Genomic DNA, 17,728 nt, shown 5'->3' with positions numbered 1-17,728 from the left:
GGAAAAATAGAGAGAATTATCACCTACCTTATCACCAGAGCAAAAGAGAGAGTATTATCGAAAAGCCAAAAAAAAGAAAGACAAATTCCCTCATAAAAAATTCACATATGTTATGTGTGTGAATAACACACATTACATGTGTGAAAGGTGTGAAAGACACAAAAACATGTGATTCCTGCAATCACACGTGTGATCTGTGTTGTGGAGCCTATGACATGTGTGAATAACACATGATCACACGTGTGATTGTGAAATACATGTGTGATTGAGAAAACATGTGTGATTCACACATGTGATTGGCTCAACAACATGTGTAACCGCTGGGATCACACATGTCATAGAATAACACATGTTTAACATCAGTTATTCCAATCTGCAACACGTGTGATTGTACATGTGATCACTTCGGATATGAACCATTCCAATGTTGGTTCCAAATTCTGAACATCTGCCTTTTTGTCATGAGTCCATTTTGGAATAAAAATATTTCCATAACTGTACTCATTATTTCAACATTTTCAACACGTGCATGGTTAGATTTTATGCAGCGTCTACTGTGCAAAAACCTAGTATGTTCATTCCTAGTTTGTATTTTCATTGGCTAAATTAATAAAATGAGTTTACTGCATATTTTTGCATTTGCTGTTGAGTTTTAAAAAAATATTTTCATTCAAATTAGACTTCGAAAAATTATCAGGCATGCACAGCGCCATTTGCAATTATTTCTGGGATGTTTTTGCTGCTTTAGTCAATTTTCATGGTTAATTTCTTAGTTCGAACAGTCCGGTGTTTGAATTCAAGCTCCAAGGCAAGTATTATTGTGTTTCATCAAATATTTATAGTCGACGATGATGATTGAATTTACTGTAATCGGTAAAATCTGTAGCGTGTGCTGAATCAATTAAATCAAATTCATCGAAACTTTATTTGATGCATGGCAAAGGACATGTCCATGCCTAGCTATTTTAAGTAGGCCTAGATTACATGAACTCTTTTTAAATCACAATCCGTCAAGTCATGAAGAAGACGCTCGTTTGCATACTATACTTGATACTATAATGATTCCTTAACATTGAACTAAATGATCAGCCGGTATTGAACAGTGTTTGCCAATTCTTTCTAAATATGAATTAATCACTTACAAATGAACCTAAATCCCCAATGCTCAAGTTCATTTGCAATGAAAATCTCTCGCTTCAAATTTTCAATCAGCGATATTCTACTTACTATAAATCGTCATGCGTAATCCTTTAAATATGATAACCTACCGTTACGTTGGATATAAAACCTCACTGCAAAGGCTAGAAACCACTATAAGTGTCCTAAAATTATCAAAAAACATTTTGCAACGGCTGAAGATGTGAAGACTGGTTGCCAGGTATCACATGGTGGCAGCACTTGACGGCCCAATTTTGATTGTTGGTTCGAGTCCTGGTACTTTTCATATTTTTATTATGAATCTACGAGTGTAGTCCTTCAAAAATCAATTTCATTTCATAATGTCATTTCATATTTATCAGTGTAGCCTGCAATAAATTCACCTTAGAGACTTGAACTCAACAACAAAGTGATGACATCCGGCACCAGTCATTACTTCCGTCGTAAGCTGCTTCGAGTGTCATCGCTAAATTTGTGATTTTTGGTAGTTTTTTTACATTTCTAGTGATCTTTAGCGTTCAAAGTGAGGTTTTATCTAATTCAACACATTGTCAGGATATCATACTAAAAGGATTATGCGTGCCTATGTATAGTAAGTAGAATATCGCTGATTGAAAACTTGAAGCGAGAGATGTTTATTGCAAATGAACATGGCGGATTTAGGTTCCAATTTCCCGTTCTGACTAGCGCCATCAAACGAGTAATTCCAGAACTTGAATTTGTCGATATCCCGTATTAACAGGAGTTAACCTCTATGTGATACTTTAGCGTCAGATGTAGGGAACCGTAACAACGACTGGTATTCAGACTACACCAGTAGGGATTTCAGGTTGAAAATTTAAATGTGTCTGTTGTGCCTTTTTAATAGCTTAAAACAAAGAAGGGGGTAATATAAGCATACAGCAATTTACAGAATCAAAATCGGTCAAGCGGTTCAAAAGTTATAAACAATTGAAGGGCGGAAATTTGGGGTGTTTTTGTCAAGCGATTGCGCAACACACTCTAATTCATTTTCAATTAAATAGTCAGACAGGAAGTGTCTAGGTTTTGCTGCTTTTTAGCCTAGAAAAGGGACTGAATATAATATTGAAACCCCTATATCTTTCACAGTTTTCATCCGATTGAAGCCAAACTTGGTCAGTACGATACTGATATGCAACTTATTGATGTGCTAAATTTTTTTTGCTTAATTATGCAAATGAAGCTAATTTGCATATTGATAATCTAATTAACTTATTCCTAGAAATCTGTAAATCACAGATATCACAGTGCCTAATGAAATATGAGAGCAGAATGTCCAACCATTTGATCTTAAAATGTAATACCAAGGATAACCATCATTTCAATTGATTGTTGGTTGCCATGGTAACCATATGGTAAGTAGAAAACAGCTATTTTAGGCTAATTAACATATTTGCATGGAATAAAATGCCAAAAATACCTTGCGAATTTGGTTGTTACCAACATGAGACATTTTAAGGGTTGTTGAAAGTTATTCCTAGCCTTCTAATACATATTGTTTTCTTAATAATGATTTGATATACTTTCAGGAGCCTCACTTGCCATAGTTGGTATCAATGAAGTTGTTGAAACTTTCATCGATATGAGACCCGAAATGTTTAATCAAATAGCAGTAAAACTCAAGATATTGAAGAGCTAGATTCATCTATACATGTTACAATCTATTATGAATATCGACCCGAAACATATTTTCAGAATGAGGCTCACGTATCGGTGGCCATCTTGTTTTACGCTTTTTTCGGAAAAAGGTCTCTTTCGAGGAAATATGCCATGTGAGGTATCAAATTAAAGGTATTTTCCTTGTCAACTCAGATCTCAGAACATCTTTTTACTAGATCCTACTCCTAAAGAAAGAATCAAAACATTTTTAAGACTATTTTTTGTAAAATTCACCATTTGATAAATGAGTTTTTTCCATTTAAAATTGAAGACATGTTTCATCTTATCAAGAATCATCAGTATGGCTACCTATGAAACATCGTGCCTCAGTGTAAATTATGCTTCATTTTATTATTTGTTTATCTCCTATTATGTATATACTTGATTTTCCGAATTTGTATCAGTTGCAAACAATGTTTTATTAATGTTTATGCTGAATAAAGATTGATTGATTGATTGCCTCACAGTCATCCATAAACATGTCGTTTCTGGTGGTGCAGGAAGAGGTTAGGCCCTCCATAAATGTGTTATGTTTACGACATGCCAGGTTTCGTCCATTTCGAACAACCTGTGGTTAAAATCTAGCTAAGTAATTAAACATAACACTTATCAATTGAGATCAATTCTAAGTGAAGAGTGATTAAGATTGAGCAATAATAAAATGTTAACAAATCTAAACAACAGCAGTAACAACTATAAATAACTGATATCTTATTTACATTAAATATAATTTCTACCTCATAAATTACCATCATTTAAAATTAATTTGACTAGATCATGGTTACTTTGACTAGAAAACAAGCACCTTACACTTTATCACAGAACTCAGGATGTTAAAAAAGCTAATTATATATATATATATATATATATTGTGGTTGCTGAGCAGCACGGTGGGAGCCCACCATACTCCAGGTAGTTTATACTCCACACCCGGGCCACTACAGTTGAACCTAGAATTAAAAGAGAGAATTTTTTTTTAAAATCTGCCCGAGCAGTACGGTGAGAGCCCACCATACTCTAGGTAGTTTATACTCCACACCCGGGCCACTACAGTTGAACCTAGAATTAAAAAGAGAGAATATTTTTTTCAAATCTGCCCGAGCAGTACGGTGGGAGCCCACCATACTCCAGGTAGTTTATACACTCCACACCCAAACAACCACATATAATTGCTAATGGTACATGTGAATTGAGAAACTCTGAGTATGTATCTACTCACCTTAGATACATTTTGAGTTTCTACAAAAATGGCCAGTTCGGTGTTATATATATGACAATAGGATGTGAGGAATAAATTCATAAATTCATTCATTATCATACAGGTTATAGATGTACAAGGAGTTAATGATTATACACTTTACAGGGGGTTAAAGACAGGCGTCCAGGACAACCGGTGTACGGTACCGGTACGACATCCGGGATCTGAAATGGTTAATTCCATACCTGCAATTACCCTCTTAAACAGAATGATAATAGAAGGTCCAACTTGAATGATGATATGATAATAACCCTTGCAGAATCAGATTTTCTTAAGTCTCATTGCAGGCACTCAATCCTTAATGATTAGGTCACCTTTTTTAAGGTCACCTAAGAGATCGAAAGTGTACCGATCATCCTCACCTTCATACACGATGTCAAAGAGAGATTTGATGGGGTTATCATCTCGAAGGCTGTTTATGTCGACTACCTCACCGTTAAACCACACCATCTCACCATCATCAGAGAAGCGATGCTCTACTTGTTTGCCAACTAGGCTTGCTGGATCTAGGAGATACTTGGGTAGCTTTAGTTTTTGGTTGGCTACAATACGCTTCATTCTTGTATCCCTCAATTTGGCAGATATTAATCTCTTCTGTTCAGCCATTGCTTGATGACGGTTGTCTGCTGATGTAATGTTGACTGTGTGAGTTGGTGCTGAAGTTGAAGGAATTGTGACATCCCCATCGGAGTTGACATGAATAGGATTGAGTGCAATGATTTGTTTTAAATTGCTTACCAGAGTGTCAACGTCAAAAACAACGCGTTGACCATTAACAGTCTGTGACTGGTAAAACAACTCTTTTGGACCTTTTGACTTAAGTACATGTTTATGAAAATTGATCTGACTTAAAACTGCATCCTTTACCTTATGTTGGGCTAATTTATCAAGTTCATCATCAACCACAGATTGACTTACCCAGATTGTGCCACAATTCGTGGACATATTGGTGGTAGCACTGACCTTTTTTGTGTACAAACGTTCCTCTGCATCTGTCTTGGCTCTTTGTTATGCAAGTAACTGAGCAGACTTTTGCCTTTGAATAGATAACCTACGTTCTTTAAACTTTAATTTGATGGAAGGATAATTTTGTCTTGCTTTGTCAAACAGTTGAGTACGCTCATCTGCCGACTTGTTTGACAGCCAGGAAGCAGTTTTGCTGTTCATCCACTAAGTTAAAGTCTCAAGAGTTTCGGTTTTACTCGCAGGTTTTATTCGAATCAGAAGATCTAGAATTGCAAAATCACGCTCAGATATCACATTAGTAGTGGGCACATTTGAACTGTTGGTGACCAGAGATGCGTCCGGATGTTCGTATTTGCCGCCTGGAAGTTGATCATGGGCTTGACGCTCAAGAATTAAGAGTAATGCATGCATACACAATTCAAGAGCCTGTTGAGTGAGAATATCAAGTTCTTTATCTCCAGAATCTGCAAATAAAGCTTCAAAGAGAACATCTTTATGTATCAAATCCTCACCTTCGAAATGAAACATTACCTCCCCTGCATGAGCTGACTAGAATCTTTTGACCATTCATCACATTTCACTTTCATCTGTAGTAGATAGGGGTTCGTGTCCAATATGGCTTGACATTTGTTGATTATTCTCCAAAAAGGCCCTGTAATGATCTTGTCAATAATCCCCAGCGCACGGGCGCCGGCTAGAAAGACTTTATTATTAATATCATTATCAACTGCCTGGAGTAAGAGATTTGGACTCGGCCATTGTAGAAGAAAATCTGTGATATGTTTACGATGGTAATATAATGCAGCACCATCATAGAATAGGATATTGAACCTATTACCTTTGTAAGTTTTCAACCACAGTTTTGATGGAACCCCTGTAAGATAAGAATTAAAATGAGATGCAACTCCGGCCTTTTCAGAACCTCTTGGATGGAAAGCCTTGACAGCAGTGCGAATCAATCTTCCAACGCCTGACTCTGTTCCTGGTGTAGGTTCCACTTCTAATGCTAGTTTCTCGAAGGAAGAGAGGGTTTTGTCACACTCCGTTGCAAAATTGATTTAAAGGTGCATCTTACAAAAATAATGGCCCATAGATGCAAGGCTTGCCTTGTTAGGCTGAGATAATTGGTCCCAATTCTCAACTGCTTTTACAAGTACTTGCTGACGCAAAGCTTGCAATTGTTTATTAAAACAGGGATTGGTTGCACCTTGATCAGACATAGTATTTTTGATAGACCCAACCAATTTGTCAACTATTTCTTCTTTATTTTGGTCAGAACCTGAAACGACACATGACGCCAAGTCTGAAATAGAATCTAAAAAGTTTTTCATGAGGGTTTCAGTATCACCGCTGCCGACTTCAGACATGGCCATCGACAGGGACTCACCCGAGTTGAGAGTGACCTGAAAATTCTGGTACTTATTGTGAAATTTACTGGTGCCATCTCCATGGAGGCAGTGACCAGAGGTGGAATCTTGAGGCATGTTTGAGAGCATTTCCTCAGCTATATGTGATTTAGCCAGAAAGTTGGCTTCAATTAACAATTGGCTCATCAGAGCATTTGATGGTAATCGGAGGTCTTCGCATTCAACAGAGAGAAAACAACGTAAAACAGTTTTTATTACGCCAGGGATATTATTCATACTTACATGGTGAGTTGTAAGCAGCTCCATTACAGCGTGTCGATTCTCATCGGTAAACCTACCCTTACACATGGTTGTAATTTCCGGGTCATTCTCGACTGCTATCAGAACTTTCAAATGTTCATTCTCTCGTTTTATGTCTAACAGTGTCTTCTCGAGTTCGGTGATGTGAATAGCGTTTTGGTCAATTGTGTCGCGCAAGTTGATAGCACTTTTGGATTTTCGCAAGCGTAGTTGACTTAAACTGTTCCGCAGCATACGACATTCAATTTCCATTGCATGTGCACGTTCATCTGAAAGACTCAGAGAATTGAAACAATCAGCTAGCTTACCCTCAGTATCTTGGAGCTGCGACTCTGTTTTCTGTCTTTGACAGGCCTCTTCATTTAGACGCTCTTGTACATCAGCAATCTTCTCATTTCGACGCTGGACTTTCTTGCGGAGACATAAATTTTCTTTCTTGGCAGTCTGAAATTGACTCATATATTTACATACCTTGTCTGTCTCTTTACTATATCTGTCTTTCAAACCCTGTAGCTCTAATTCCAGTCGATTCTTTGATGCTGAACCATTCTTTAGCTCACTGGTTAGTTTGATGATGTCCGCAGTTGTTTCTCGCATTTTGGTTTCAGCTGACTTCACCTTAGCTTCGTAAAGTGACAAACGAGCTGACATTGACTCATTTTCTGTGGTGAGTTGGTCACATTTACGCTTGAGTTGACTTTTTTCAGCTTGCTGGTTGAGAACTCATTCAGTCAACACCACTTCTCGAGGAGTTGTTGCGGCAGCAGCGATTGGTGTTGTGACTTCAACTGGAAACTCACTGTTGATTAATTCTTGCAGGGTTGCTTGAGAGGCTTTCTGTTTGCGTAGATTTGCTTAAGACCTGTGAACCCTCCTTAAGCGGAGGTAAAGCACAGGCACTTGAATATGGGCTTTGATAATGGATAAATATTTGATAATTTACCAGCGATACGTTAATCCAACTTTAATAGATCCGCCATGTTTTATAATAAATTTACCCATGATGCAACGCGCGCCGGTCATTTAGCTATACTATACAGAAAGGCTGGAATTATGGAAGACCTCAGACGACATACGAGATATAAGATACGAGATACAACATACGAGATACAACATATGATATGCGACATACGAATATTAGTAGGGCGCCATTTTTGGTCACAAGATGTCATTTGTCGTGGAGAAGTTACAGGAATGGGGGATGGGGCAACTCGTCGGAGTCTTCGAAGGTTAGTGTGAGACACTTAACTATGGAAGACCTCAGACGACATACGAGATATAAGATACGAGATACAACATACGAGATACAACATACGAGATACAACATAGTAACATAAGAGATACGATTTATTTTCAATACGCGTGTCCGTCCGCTAGTGACCTCTGTACTGTCAGCCGCGAGCAAACGGCGAAACCATGTATTACGACTATCTTATAGAAATATACTTCCACCAAGGTTATCAAATATTGGAAATCAAGATAATGATGATGGCTAAACACAATATTATTCGATCGTTAGTAGTTTTTACAATTGAAAAACCGTGTATTACTAATAATAACTGCACTCAGTTGATGAAGGCCTTTCTTTGAAGTTTGATCCTTTCCTTCCTTACCCTTGATCCAGAGGCCCATACGCCCCCCCCCCCAAAAAAAAAGATCTCAAGACAAGTTCCATTATTGTTAAAGAAAATTTTTTTGGCTCGATTTCACGTCACTCTCCTTTCGCACTTGCTCACATTCATAAAACTATTATATAGATATAGGCCTAGATTGATATCAATTTGCCAGTCTCCATAAACGAAGGGTAAGACCAGTATATATTGTTGGATTAATAGACCCAATAAAAACTTATTCTGAACGTTTTGAGGATTAAATACCTTTTCAGTGACATTTTTATATGAAATATTCACTAGAATTTGACCGAAAATGCATCTAGAACGTTTCTATTTTCAAAGTTCTCTTGGGGGAGGCCCCCAAACCCCACTGAAGGGGCTTCGCACCTATGGCACGCGCATTTGCCACCGACGAGTTCCACCCTCTCTGATTTCACACCCACCCAAAAGAGAGGCTTTGATGTTTGGACGAATGGGCGATTTTGGACCCCACACTCGTCCCCGCCTATGTCACATAGGCCTACGTATGTTGCATCCTTTAATCTCTTTAAGAATAATTTGAATAATTTTATTTTCTCTTTTCAGAACAAGGCAGATCCAGCGCCGCATGAAAGAACTAGGTTTGAAAAGGAAGTGCCATGAAAGCTCTATCATAGATATCGAAAATGCCATTAGACATGAACTTTTACATGCTGGAAGAAGAATGGGTTATCGTTTCATTTGGAATGCACTTAGAAATGAACACCATTTGCTTGTCAAAAGGTTGGTGTGCAAAGTGCTCCTTTCATGATCACTCAACGGCTCTATGATAAATCTCAAATTAGTGCAACTTCCAAGCGATATAGCTACATGTATAATGAATGTAATGTAATCATGTTTTTTACTATCTTTCAGGCTAACTGTGCTCGATATATTGAACATCATACAAAGAGAAGTCATGGAGTCTAGAATAAAGAATAGATTACGGCGGAGGACATACCGAACTCCTGGTCCTAACTACTTGGTGCATATTGACCAAAACGACAAATTGGCACCATATGGATTTTTTATCCATGGGGCTATTGATGGTTTCAGTAGGAAAATGCTATGGCTAACAGTCGGAAATACCAATCGACATGGTGATACAATTGTTAACTCATATCTGAATTATGTGGATCAATTGGATGGTGTGCCTGCTTTTGTACGAGTTGACCCAGGTTGTGAAAATTTGACAATACTTGACACTCGCACATTACTGCGATCACTTCACAATGATGAACATGCAGATCATCCATATCTGATCTGTAAATCTGTCCACAACCAGCGAATAGAGAGATGGTGGGGATTTTTGCGCCAGAATTTCACTCAGTTCTGGATGAATCTGTTTAAGGACATGATTATGGCTCAAGTGTATGACCCCAACAATTTAAATGAGTACGATTTGCTCCAGTTATGTTTCACTAAAATTATCCGGCGCGAACTTGAAAATGTACTACTCCGATGGAACTCTCATCGTGTTCGAAAAATGAAGGATATTAATTGTGAACGAGGAATACCAGAAATTCTATATAGTGCTCCTCAAGTGTATGGAGGACAGGAGAAGAAGTGCGCACTTAATAGACCAATTTTAAACCAATTGCAAGATATGTTCTCTCACAATGAACTCAATGAATTTGGGTGCAGTGATGATACGGCTGAAGTATTTTTGACTTGCATGCTTCAAAATGGATGGGACATGCCACAAACCTTTATGGAAGCATTGGATCTGTATGGTGATATACGTCGAATAATGTAAAACTGGACAATGAAAATAAAACTGAAGATTGTATTTGAGAGGAGAGTCTCATGAATGCAGTCACACTGAAACGGTTACTTGTTTCTCTTAATTCCAACTGCAGAAATAGGATGAATGAAGCCAGCAACTACCTTTATGCCTCAGATATTAACTTAATCTTCAGAAAATAACATGTACATGTATATTTATTTTATATCTAAAAATGAGAGTGAGTAACTCTTCCATAATACATGATAAAATATAAATTTCTTTCCATGTATGCTACCAATTACCTTCAGAAGCATATTTAACACTTCTTTAATCTTCCTTAATAAAATGGATAAAAGCATAAAATGTGTACACAGCAAAAAATGTACTGTATTGATAATTGAAAATAAATCTATAAAATCACTCAAATGTGAATAACTTTTCACGTAAACATGTACAGTAGACTATGCTCAACTCAAATTCGTTGGGGTTATTGACAAAATTATTAAGAAATTAAACCTCAATAAACCAAACCAATGTATTAATTGTATGGTTATAACGTATGAAATTAAATGTATCGGTATGGTAGAGGCGGAAAACAAATTCTACATATTGTGCTGAGTTGAACGGATTTTCGACTTAATCGAATTTGAGTTGAGAGGAGCCTACTGTATTAAATATGAAAAAATGGATGAATGCATAAAATCTGTAAAACCTCATAATACTCTTATTAATATAAAAAATATTCTATCATAACACTTGTATGTATCAAATTACTCTTATCATATCTCATAATACTCTTCTTAAAATAAAAAATATTCTATCATATCTCATAACACTTGTATGTATCAAATTAACACTTGTCTGTATCAAATTACTCCATCATATCTCTCACCCATGCCTCATATTCAATTTTTGTTTTGGGTGATAGCTCCCACACATTTTGAGTAAGTATCTTTGCCCCACCCTCAGAAAAATGTCGTAAGTGGACAAAATAGTGTAAAAGTGGTGGTGAAACGATCACTAAATGCGTCAAGTTATATTCAGGCTTCATCGCTTTTAGGGCTGACATTTGATGATGCGTCAACAGTGCAAAATCTCCCCATCCCGTCTCGCGTATTTCGGCTGATACGTTGTTCAGTTCAATGTAGAGTTTGACGTGGGGAGCCACGAAAACAGGCACAAATTGTTCACGGTCGTAGTTGAGTAACTCGAAGCCCATTTCTTCATCAAACTTATCCGCATTATCTTTTTCGAGCTTGTCAGCCAGATATGCTTTAACATCATCTAAGGTTCCTAATTGATAAGTGAACTGATTTTGCACACCTACAGTACTGAAATTGCAAAAGGGTAAAATTGTTCATAACGACATCCCAGGAACAACTGAAGTGTTGCTTCTAGTGCTTAGAAGTTTATCAAGATTCTATTCCAAATCTATAGAAAACAATTACATCTGTGTTAGCGTCAATATATTAGGCAAAGAAATACCCTAGTTTTTCAAGAAAGTCAAATAAAGCCCCTGTCATGAAGTCCCTAAATGCGCTCGCCCGCATCGGCAAAGCATCAATCGCCTTTTTTAACGATTAAATGAGTCGATATAGTTTGATTGTGTAGGTATTGAGGAGCTACTTAATTCTAAATAAAGTTTTTTGCATATGTTTTACTTGCATTACTGGTATTTGTTTAGCATGAGTAAAAAAAACTTCCCTCCCGCGTCTGTTCCTAAGTACTCAGGTTGAGCTTTTTAATTGAAAGAAGCAATAAAAATAGAATTTGCCCGCCCTCGTCACTTTTCAGAAAAAAATCTGATGAGAAACTAGGGTATTTCTTTGTGTGGCCTTACCTGTCAGTTTTTTTCTCAATAGCCACTTTCACATCTTTCTCTTTGCCCACCTCCTCATTAACAGCCTCATCTTCACTTCCCTCTTTATAACCAGCAACATCTTCATCATCTGCCTCCTTATTACCAGTCTCATCTTCACCTGCCTCATCATTACTTAAATTGTAAAGTGTACAGACTTATCTTGTTAGACGAAACGTGAAATTCCACACGCCATAGATGCTGACCTTTTTCAATCTTAAACTTCAGTAATATTGCAGAAAATTTGAAATAAATTGACAAATTTAAAGACGTTGAAAGAAACTACAGTACTTCTGTCTTCAAATGTAAAATCGGTGCTAATCACTTTGGTGTCATTTAGTAAGTACAGTGTACATTTAAAGAAGTCAATAACATCTGTACAAGTATTCACATTTCCAATTGTATCTCATTGACTGCTTACCTCCCTATATAGAGAGAGCACAGAGGCTTCCCAATTTTACTGAGTGAGTCTTTGTAGCTTTCTAATGTGATGCTTTCATCCACTTCTTCCTCACAAAAACTTAGAAGTACACAATTTTCAATCGACGTTTTTATGTCATAAATCTCTCGCAATTTCTTCAGGATATCATTGTAATTGCTGTTGCGTGGCATATCTATCTTGCGCGTTCCACCACCATTTGCACTTCTAACTTGGACGTAACGATCATTTTTCCATCTTAACCATCCAGCTGTTATTTTCAATTCAGGTTTTTTCATCTTTTTTTTGGATGGCATATTTTCTGTTGTCTTGCCCTGCAAAAATGGAAAAATTTTGAATTAGGACAAAATGAGATTGTAGGAATATGTATAGCAGTAGTGCGCATACTTCAAGCCGTTTTGTCCTTATGGCTGCAAGTGCCTCTGCCACAGATGTCTGTTGATTAAAACCTGAAATATAACAGCCCAACACAACTTATTGTCTTATTCAACTGATGATACATTAGTCATGTTTTTTTTTTTCTGAATTTAAACTGAATTTGCTAAAAGTCTGCTACACTAGGTTCATACCAACTTTTGCGCGTCACTACAGAATCTTTAGTACAGATTTACTACAAAAACTAACCCTGAGATGTTGATGCTTGAGGCTGTCTGGTACACTCAGATGTTGATGCTTGAGGCTGTCTAGTACACTGTAAATATGCAAAGTAAAGGTACTGTAAAGTAAAGTAAAGATGCCTCTTTTGATTGGATTGTCTGAAGAGGCCTACATAATGATAATAGAACAAAAATTTGACTGTGATATAAACATATATTTGTGGAACTGAACCCTGAAACTGGATATAAATTATTGACGGACGGACAGACGAAAAGTGAACGCAATAGCCCACTGGGACTTAAGTCCCAAGTAGGGTAAAAAGTTGCGTTACTTACAGGACACCCTGTACATGCAGTGTGTTGGAAAACAGCACATACCTTGTCACTGGAGGCATTGAGGATGTGTCCCTCCAATTCTTGCATCCTTTTCCTTATCTTAATGCGCAGGCCTATTTTGGGTATCAATTCTTTAAGTGCTTCTTCGTCCAGCAGAAGAAATGCCTCCTGGTCTATAGAATTATCTAAAAAACAAGTTAAAATGAGCGATCAGAGGTCTCGACTTGTAAAGAGGCTACATGCGCATATCCTCTGCCAGCGGTTTAAAGTGTTGCTATATCCACCCATGAGATATTTGTTAAGACCAATTTGTTCAAAAGATTTATGCAAAATATTTCAAAAAATCGATGTGACACGAAATGAAATAACACTTTAGGCCAATTTTTATGCCTGTGGAATCAGATTGGCCTACTCCGGCCCATACCGAAGAGGGGTTCGGGGGTAGCAAACGAACCCCCTGAAAAGTCCCTTTCAAAAAAGTCAGTGCCTAAAGATTTGGGTCAAGATTTTTCGAAAATTGGAAAAAATTTTCATTTTTTAGAAAATGAAAAGTAATCCATTCTCAAATGATTTTTCAGGTACCCGGGCACTTGTTATTTAAGATCTGCCCAGGCTTTTTCAACAAGAAAGTGCCCCATTTTACAGTGAAACAGTGCCCTTTTTCTTGCAATAGAATTGCCCCTCAAAAGAGCTTGACACAGGCTTGCTACTCAGACATTATAAAAAATTATTAAAATTCAACAGACTACTAATTAGACATGCTAACAATACAATGATTGGCAAAATTGGCAGTAAAATTTGGCTTCAATTTATGTTCGATAGATGGCGCTCAACTGTCAAAATATGCTGACAGGCAGTCACATTCCACATTTCCTAAATTTACAGATATCAACATTGCCATCAGAACTTCGATATCCAATTTACACATTAAATATTGACAAAAAACGTGTCACTTCGATATCCAATTTACACATTAAATATTGACAAAAAACGTATCGTGTTTATAAATGGCTTTTGTATGATTTTGCATTTACTCGTTGTCACGTCCGTGTTTCAAGCGAGGGACCCGGTCATCCACGTGGTGGTGACGGAGAGCCGTAGCCTCGGCTGTAAAGTCCACTAACTTACTAAATTAGCTTACTAGAACCAGGGAAGTGTGATGAGATGGAATACGGACGCTTTTAATTGCCGGATGTAGGCTATTCAATTCAGCCCGTACATCAAAGGTTACCGCAACAGCAGTAAGCTACGCTTATCGAGTGTGTGTTACCAGCTGAACACCAGTCAACATCAACTTTGATTCGGTCGCAGAACAACCCGCAATAGTTTTAGCCCGATAAATGTTCTGCGATCGATACTACGCATGCGCACTGCAGTTCATTGAACAACGTGGAAGTGGCTGTGTATGCACATATTTTTCTTTAGAAAATCGGTTGAAATTCACCAATTTCTCGTAAAATTTGTCCAAAAAGGTATGTATTTTTATTCTTCTATATCTCCGAAACCCGGTATCGGAACAATAAGTATTTATATTGTGATTAAAGTCTGTTTTTATGTGTTAAACATATGTTTTTGCCAGTTCGTTCCGATTCCGGGTTTAGCGTTATTTGGGCCTTGAAGATGTCAAATATTTCGGCCCAGACTCGCGCAGCTTTCGTTTCTGACGTCATGTTGCTATGTTACGACACAAACATATACACGAAGTATGATCTTTAAAATGTGTATTTACTACATAATAACGTTTACATTAGGCCTACAAATTATTGTCCCCCATATAAACCAAGTTGCCTAAATAGCATCAGCAATCTCATTTAATTAACCTTTTCTTGTTTTTAGGCATGGATCTTTGTCGATTGTGTGGAAAAAATGCGAAACCTCCGGATCGTCGTCCTATCGATAAAAATAATTTCCAAAGCCATGTGAAGGAGTTGTTCAACATTGATTTTGATGATGATACTGAACAGTACCCGATATATATCTGCAATATGTGTCGTGTAAAATTACAAAAATGGCGTAAGAACAAAAACGTTAAAAAAACTGTCCCTGTGACTATCAAATTAAAACAATGGACATTCGATTTATGTTGTGACTCACCCCTGCGTAAACTATGTGATGCAGCAGCACAGAAGACAAATTTTAAGAACATCAGCTCTCCGAACAGCCCTGTGAATACGTACGCTTTTTCCGATAAAGGCATACTGCGGCAAGCAATTTTAGAGGCTGATCAGACGTTGCGTTTATTCATTTCAAATATTGAGGTTACATCATGCATTAATGGTAGTGTGGATGAGAAGTTTGTGTTTTTGCTCACTGCAGGAACCTGCCCCGGTAATCCCGATTTTAAAGATGTTTGTGAAAAACGCTGCAAGGATGGAAAAACACAGTTTTATGATCAGGCCGGAGCAATTATTGCTCAAGATATTTCAAGATGTGTCCAGTGGCGTGGTGAAATGTATGATAGGACTGTTAGTCACTTGCATTGCATTCTTGCTTCATCAGATTTAGAAATTAATCAACAGTGTGCAGCATGTAAAGATTTCCGAAAATCTTTGCTCGTGATGAGGAAACGTCACGTAACCAATAATTCAAGAACTGATGTGTCAAGTACAACTAGATTGGATTATTTGACACATAGTGAAGCTATAAAACGTTTGCGAAATACACAGAGTGATCGACAAAAAGTTCTGCGTACAAATGCTGCTCTGGAAAAGAAAATATCGAAACTTTACAGAAGAGAATCAGTCTTATTAACTGAAAAACATTCCAGTCTTTTTCATAACATCATCCAGCAAAATCAGGACAAATTCCAGTCAGATTTTCCTACGGGCTCAGTTCAAGAATTACTCTGGAAGCAGCAAGTTCAACAGTGTAAAGGACCCACAACACAAATGCGATGGCACCCATTAATAATCAAGTGGTGTATCGCCCTACAAAAGAAAAGTCGTGGGACTTATGATTTTATCAGAAATTCCGGTTTCATCAAATTACCTCATCCATCAACTTTAGAAGACTACATAAAATTCACAAAACCGAATCCCGGCATCAATTTTGACCTTATTGAACGTGGACTACAGAATATTGGATTTGATAAACTCGAAGATTTTCAGAAAAACGTTGCGCTATTGTTCGATGAAATGAAAGTTAAAAGTGATCTTGTGTATTCGAAAAGCAGTGGTGAACTTATAGGATTTTGTGACATGGGTCCCGTCAACAACATTATGGAGACCTATAAAAGATCACTTTCCAACAAGAAAGAACCAGAACTAGCTACATATGTTTGTGTATTCATGATCCGTGGCCTGTTCAGTAATTTGAAGATGCCCATTGCATATTTTCCTTGTCAAGGATTCAATTCGCACAACTTATACCCCTGCGTTTGGGAAGCAGTCGAAACATTGGAATGCATTGGATTCTACGTAAGGGCATTTGTGAGTGACGGGGCAACACCTAACAGGAAATTTTACCGTATACATGGGCAAAATAAAAATGGTGAGCTGACCTACTTTACCACTAACAAATATGACTTTTCGAGGAAAATTTTCTTTGTGTGTGACGTGCCTCATCTGCTGAAAACGACTAGGAACAACTTGGAAAATTCTGGATATGGAAAGAAAACTCGCAATTTTGTGGTAAGTACTAACATAATGAATATGAATAGTAATTCTACACTAAATATGTAAATTAAGTATCATGCAATATTTCTTTATATTTTTCAGTACCAGCATAAACCACTGAAATGGACGCAGGTTATGTCACTAGTAGAGAACGAATATGGCTTAAATCGGGCTGCACCAGGTTTAAGGCGTCTGCATAAGTTAAGACATGAACATGTCCATTTAACACCAGCAACTAGAATGCGAGTAAATCTTGCTGTACAGGTTGGTATAAAACAAATTTTTACTTTTCATTTTTTGTCCTTACATCTTTGTTTTATTTAAATTGGCTTCTCTTTACTGACTTTTAGGTCTTGAGTAATTCTGTTGCAGTGGCTCTCGAAATGCAGAATAATCCTGAAAATGAATCACTCGTACTCTTCATTAAAAATATGAATAAATTCTTTGACTGTTTGAACATCACCACCATTAATGATGCAGCTCGAACAAAGAACAGAAATTTAGAGAAATACAGCATATGATACAAGGGTTGAGGTAAGAAATTGTTAATTCCATTGAATAAATGGTAATGGATTGAGAATAAAAATTCTTAATTAATATTGACATTTTTTTCATTTCAGTGGCTAACTGAGGAATTTATTCCTTTTCTTGATGATTGGCAGGGCGAATCTGCACATTATGAAAATCTCAACAAAAAGGAAAGATCGCAGAAATGCATGAGCTGGGAAACCCTCGAAGGATTGAGAATTACCGGTAAAGGCGCATTATTTAAGTAGCCGTGCATAAAGTATGTACATCT

The 17,728-nt window shown here is 37.2% G+C and overlaps 1 long non-coding RNA gene and 1 pseudogene across 1 annotated transcript; one reads left to right on the top strand and one right to left on the bottom strand.

Moving 5' to 3' along the window:
• The first annotated feature begins 1,634 nt into the window (after positions 1 to 1,634).
• Positions 1,635 to 3,161, top strand: LOC141904600 (uncharacterized). The gene is made up of 3 exons (XR_012619155.1): positions 1,635 to 1,750; positions 2,402 to 2,534; positions 2,709 to 3,161. It is a non-coding gene; the product is annotated as an uncharacterized LOC141904600 (long non-coding RNA).
• A 2,105-nt stretch (positions 3,162 to 5,266) lies between these two features.
• On the bottom strand, positions 5,267 to 7,380 carry LOC141904299 (uncharacterized; annotated as a pseudogene).
• Positions 7,381 to 17,728: the final 10,348 nt, after the last annotated feature.

This window comes from Tubulanus polymorphus, chromosome 4 (genome assembly GCF_964204645.1).
Source record: "Tubulanus polymorphus chromosome 4, tnTubPoly1.2, whole genome shotgun sequence".
In the NCBI taxonomy this organism is placed as follows: domain Eukaryota; kingdom Metazoa; phylum Nemertea; class Palaeonemertea; order Tubulaniformes; family Tubulanidae; genus Tubulanus; species Tubulanus polymorphus.
The sequence above is the reverse complement of the archived record's forward strand: the minus strand, read 5'-3'. Positions and strand labels throughout refer to the sequence as shown.